The sequence below is a fragment of the Tupaia chinensis genome, unplaced genomic scaffold (assembly GCF_000334495.1).
Source record: "Tupaia chinensis unplaced genomic scaffold, TupChi_1.0 Scaffold000212_1, whole genome shotgun sequence".
Classification (NCBI taxonomy): Eukaryota; Metazoa; Chordata; class Mammalia; order Scandentia; family Tupaiidae; genus Tupaia; species Tupaia belangeri.
The window spans coordinates 2,207,471-2,213,431 of record NW_006159687.1 but is presented as its reverse complement, the minus strand read 5'-3'; positions in this window follow the sequence as shown (position 1 = coordinate 2,213,431).

Here is a 5,961-nt window from a genome sequence, read left to right as displayed (position 1 = left end):
CCTGTGTAAATGAAATTATACGTTTCTTCACTGTGGGATTTCTCAGGGGTTTCCCTGTGCTAATGTCTATTGTGAATATCTCAGGAGTGACATTAGCTTGCAGTCTTTCCTAACTTATCTGACAATGAAACTTTTTCGTTAAGAGTATCTTCTGAGTCTAGAGTTATAAAAACACATACTTCGCAAAAGATTTCAGTGAAAATCACAGTGATAAACTAGTCGGCTTTTCTTCTGACTCTTATAAATAATAGGAAACAATGCCATAGTAAGGAAGAACAACTTGCAAAGCCTTGCATTGTCTTTTTAAAATGCCATCCGAAAGACAGTATTTAAATATACTTTCTACTCTAATCTTAGCAAAGTAATGACTGACGTTATCATACTGGCGTGAAATAGAGAATGCACAGTTTTACATTAGAATCTAGTATTAAACAGTTCATTTGTTGGCATTATGCAAAAAGGATCCACTTAGTTTTCACCTGTGAAACGTAGCGGCTATAACGGACCCCCTCCTGGAAAGCGGAATGCTGTGTAAATGTCTTGCCGGAAATGCTCTCCAGAGTCGAGGCAGCGCCTTATTTCTCGTCATGTCCCCCAGTCTTGGAAATGCTGACTCTGAGCGGGAGAGCCTGCTTTTCACGATCGTGTGCCCAGGAAGCAACGGTGAGCAGGCTACAATCATTCGTTGTTTGGTTGAGGATTTTGCCATAGTGAGTCCGCACTCGCTAGAGAGACCGTGAGAGGGGAAGTGAGAAAGCGGTCCCCTGCGGGGATGGTCACGCCACAGTCCCTTCTCCATTTTCCTCCCGTTGGGGGTGCGCTGGGTCTAGGACTCCGCCATGGCCAGCCACGTGGGAGCCCAGCACCTGTTTACCACGTTGCCTGCCACCCCCAGACCCCACGTAAGTGGCTGCAGTGATCTGCCCAGGGCTTTCAGTTCTGTTCTGTCGTTTTTAATTGCTAGGCTAGGCGTGCTCACCAGAGACAGGGCGAGAACGAGTGCCCTTCAAGGGTTGTGGTCACATTGCAGTTCTTTTTCTTCCGTGTTTTCATCCAGTCAGGATTATGGGCTCACATCCACATGCGCCCTGAATGGTCTTCAAGCCACTGGGGCAAGATTGGGGCCACAGTCTGCCATGTGGGGTCCAGGTTCCAGTATACAGCGCCTAGCCATCATGCTGTGGGGTAGGGCAGCGGCTCTTGAAGTTAATCTGTGACTGTCATTGTGGGTACAGTGTGGCTTCCAGGCCCACAGCAGTCATGAGTATTAACTGGTTAGAGTCCAGAGCAATGGGACAGAGCATTATAGACTAGTTAGGTGCTAGAGAGGACGGTACGAACCACGCAGCACCTGAAAGAGCTGGTGTTGTAGCCTGGTGGTTACAGCTGGAAGCCTGTGCTCTCTGCTCTTCCACTGTCATCCACCGGGATCTGGCGGAGAAGGGCAAAGGAACATCGAAGATCCTGAAAAAGACTGTATGCTGAGACAACCTAAGACACCCCGCCCAAGAGGACATTATGCCAAGAGACACACACTATTTTTGGAGAGATTTTTGCTGTAGGGCATGTGCGCTCGCCAGAGGGACAGAGAGAGACAGAGAGACAGAAAACAAGAAATCCCCCCCCCCCAGGGGAGATGGCCTCGCCGCAATCCCTTCTCCTCCATTCTCCTCTCAGGATCTTGGGCATGCACGCACACGTGCCCGGTGTGAGTTTAAGCCACCAGGTTCAGGACTTGAACCACAGTGGACTACATGGGAGCCTAGCGATGTAGCCATTATGCCAACTGCTGGTCCCGGGACACACACATTTTACATCACAGTGAATCTTCCATGCCAGAGACAAGACCTTCCTCTCAATCCTACCTTTCTGCCAAGGGGTAAGATCTCAAGAACTGTGGCTGGGCCTCAGTCTCAGCCTGTACTCAGTTCACTTTAATGAACAGTCTTCGCAGATGAGCAGCTAGGTCGCTGTTATGCCCTGGCTTAATCTCTTGTAGTGTATCAGTAATTATTCTGAGGAAGCTTTTTCTTTGGCTGTAAGCTGTTTTATAACTGTCAGATAATAAAGCTTACGTGTGGCAAGCAAAGTGTTCTCAGGAAGGAACGAACACTTGATCCTTGCCACGTGGCAGAGAGAAGTGGAGGGGCTCAGGGCAGAGGCTCAGGGAGTCCTTCCCAGGACCGCTTCCGGCCAGGTGCCCTTCGGTCGTTCAGGTCTGATTACAATATGTCGTTATGCTCATGCCAGCCCCTTGGCCATCTTCATTTTCTGGGCTGGAAGTGGGGGAGTGGAGCGATTTATTTTTCTTGTAAGGCCTGTTGTGTCAACGGCCCCGCTCCCTCTGAGGTGCCTTTCTGAATCTGGGCGACGTTCAGGACTGATTTCCAGGGCCTTCTGCCTGGCACTGCGCCCTGGATTCTGTCTGTGCGAATGTCCGCGGCCTCGTCTCTGTGCCCGCCCTGGGCCTTCAGACACGTTGTCTTACCTGTGTGGACACCGCCTACCTCTGCATTTCCCACTTTTGATCCCCCCTCCCTGTTCCCTCCAGCTCTTCCCACTGCTGCTTCCCTGACAACACGTGCCCCTTTCAGCGTTACCTCCTTTCCCTCACCTGGCTGATGGGCACGCTAACACGTGTAGGTACGTGCGTGGACACACTCGCACGACGCGCACAGGAAAGCACACTTGCCGACAACGTGCCGTCTGGTGTCTACCTTTCCCAGCAGCCCGAGTGCTTACGCAGTGGAATAACGCTCGAGTCCGCTCTTGTATCCCTCGCACCGAGCGTAGTGCCAGGCAGAACAGTTGCTCAATTAAGGAACGGGGAAATGAGTCGAGTCTCTATGGTAGTAACAGTATTGAAAACGTAATGCCTTTTCTGATAACTCAGAGATCTCAAGCCTAAACATAATTCAGGTTCCAGATGAATTACTGTAAAATTCCCAATAGCAGACGTGCTTTACTTTTAACAAAGTCCATCAGAAAGGCTGATAAGTGGCATGGGGGTTAAGGCGCTGGACTCCCACATGGACAACCACCATTCGAATCCTGGACCTGGTGGCTTGCTTTCTCACTTTCCCTCTCTCTTTCTCTGTCTCTCTCTGGTCAAATAAATAATAATAATTAATTAATTAATTAAAAAAGAGAAAGCTTGGTGAACAGTTTAGATCTGGTGGACACAGAGATATACAGGGTGGGTACTGAACACCTGAAGATTGGTCACTCAACCTTTCAGTTAATCAGCCATGTAGCCATTTTGCATTTTTTCTGAGGCACAAAATTGAATCACGTGGTCTGTGCATCTGAGTGTGAAAGTGAGTCACTCTTACCTTTTTCCTACTTATTGTTGAATACGGTAATTCTTAAGAAGTAACCAAAAATAAACGTTGCCTATTTGTGTAAGAAAACCCGATGACCGAGGGATAAACTCTTAGTGACAACTGAAAAGGCTACACATGTATGGTGTGACGATATGTACAGAACTGTCTCGTAGGACACCCAGGGGGCATATTGAACGCTTCCTGTTTCCCTGGGTTGGGACTTGGAGCACATGGACAACCACCATTCGAATCCTGGACCTGGTGGCTTGCTTTCTCACTTTCCCTCTCTCTTTCTCTGTCTCTCTCTGGTCAAATAAATAATAATAATTAATTAATTAATTAAAAAAGAGAAAGCTTGGTGAACAGTTTAGATCTGGTGGACACAGAGATATACAGGGTGGGTACTGAACACCTGAAGATTGGTCACTCAACCTTTCAGTTAATCAGCCATGTAGCCATTTTGCATTTTTTCTGAGGCACAAAATTGAATCACGTGGTCTGTGCATCTGAGTGTGAAAGTGAGTCACTCTTACCTTTTTCCTACTTATTGTTGAATACGGTAATTCTTAAGAAGTAACCAAAAATAAACGTTGCCTATTTGTGTAAGAAAACCCGATGACCGAGGGATAAACTCTTAGTGACAACTGAAAAGGCTACACATGTATGGTGTGACGATATGTACAGAACTGTCTCGTAGGACACCCAGGGGGCATATTGAACGCTTCCTGTTTCCCTGGGTTGGGACTTGGAGGCACTTGGGCGGGGGTGTCCTTCATAAATGTCGAGGGACTCACAGCTACATTTGGCACTTAGCACAGTGTAAGTGTTGTCCAGGCGTAGGTGAGAATTTTTGCTACTAATTACATGATAATCTATCTGAATAATTTCCGGTGCTTGACACACATTTATAAACATATGCTAATTGGAAATGGCCAATCTCGTGAGGGACTGTAGAGCGTTTTGAGTGTTCTTGCAAGTGCTAGCCCCCTTGGCCATCATAATTTTCTGGACTGGAAGGGAAGTGGAATACTTTTTTATTTTTTCTTTTGGAGAGGTTTTCGCTATAGGGTGCGAGCACTCACCAGAAACACAGAGAGAGACAGAGAGACAGAAAGTGAGAAATCACCCCCCCCAGGAGGGATGGTCACGCCGCAATCCCTCCATTCTCCTCTCGGGATCTTGGGCATGCACACGCATGCGCCCAGCGTGAGTTTAAGCCACCGGGTCCAGGATTCGAACCACAGTCAACTACATGGGAGTCCAGCAACATAGCCATTACGCTAACTGCTGGTCCCTGGAGTGATTTATTTTTTTTCATATCACTGTCTTGTCCTTTCAAGATGGAGACATTTACCTCCCCTCACTGCCTCGCCCCTCTCTTCGTAGCGCTCACACCCCTGGGCACCGCCCTGCCTGGGAAGGGGCTATGCCTTTGGTAACCAAGAGCAGACCGGGTTCATGGGCGTGTGACCTCACACTCAAAAGAGCGTTATGCTGCAAATTCTTTTTTTTTTTTTAATGGTTTTTCTCATAGGGTGCGTGCGCTTGCCAGAGAGAGACAGTAAGTGGGAAAGTGAGACACCACCCCCCAGGGGATGGCCACACCGCAGTCCCTTCTCCTCCTTTCTTGTTTTGAGATTTGGTGCACACCTGCACATGGGCCCAGCGTGAGTTTCAAGCCACCAGGTCCAGGGCGTGGACAGCAATTTCATCGTTTGTAAGTTATGCCCAGTGGGGACATGGAGCGTGAGCACGAACAGAGGAGGTTGCAGTCAGTACAATTGCTCGGCTCGTCATTTTCATAAACAGGTTGAGTATTCCTTACCTGAAATGGTTCAGACCAGAGAGGCTTCAGATTTTGGATTTTTTTTTCGGATTTTGGAACATGTTCAGGTACATAATGAGATCTCTCGGGGAGGGTAGCCAAGTCTGAACATAGAATTCACTTATGTTCACATACACTGTACGCATAGTCTGGAAGCAATTTTATAGAGTATTTTTAAGAAGTTTGTGCATGAAACAAAGTTTGTGTACATTGAACCGTCGAAAGCAAAGGTATTTTATCTCTTTTGCCCATAAGGTATCTGCAGGTTTTTTTGACATTTTCAACAGTATTTTCACACCTCAGAGCAAAGAATAAGCAAAAGCCCTGGTGAGTAACGCATGTGGGTCTTGGCTGTGTGTGAGGCGTCGTGGGCGGCCTGCCCTCTGCCCTTGGTTCGGCCTGCCCACCGTCGTCTCATTACCCTCTGTAGGTGTGCATGGAAATCAGATTGTAGCTGTATATTATGTGTTGCACCTGCATTTTTACTGTGACCCGCCATAGGAGGTCGGGAATAGAATTCTCCACTTAGTGGCATCGCGTCAGCACTAAAACATTTCGGATTTTGGAGTAGTTCAGAATTTACATTTCTGAATTAGGGATGTTCACCCTGTAGTATCCATGAAGTCCTATTGGATGTGATACACCAGATTGTCATGGCCCACAATGTGAGAAAGTCTAGTGGGACTCAAAGGAAGTACTTGCTGGACTCCCATATAGTCGACTGTGGTTCGAGTCCCAGACCCGGTGACTTCAAACTCACTCTTGGCGTGTGTGTGTGTGTGTGTGTGTGTGTGTGTGTGTGTGTGCCCAAAA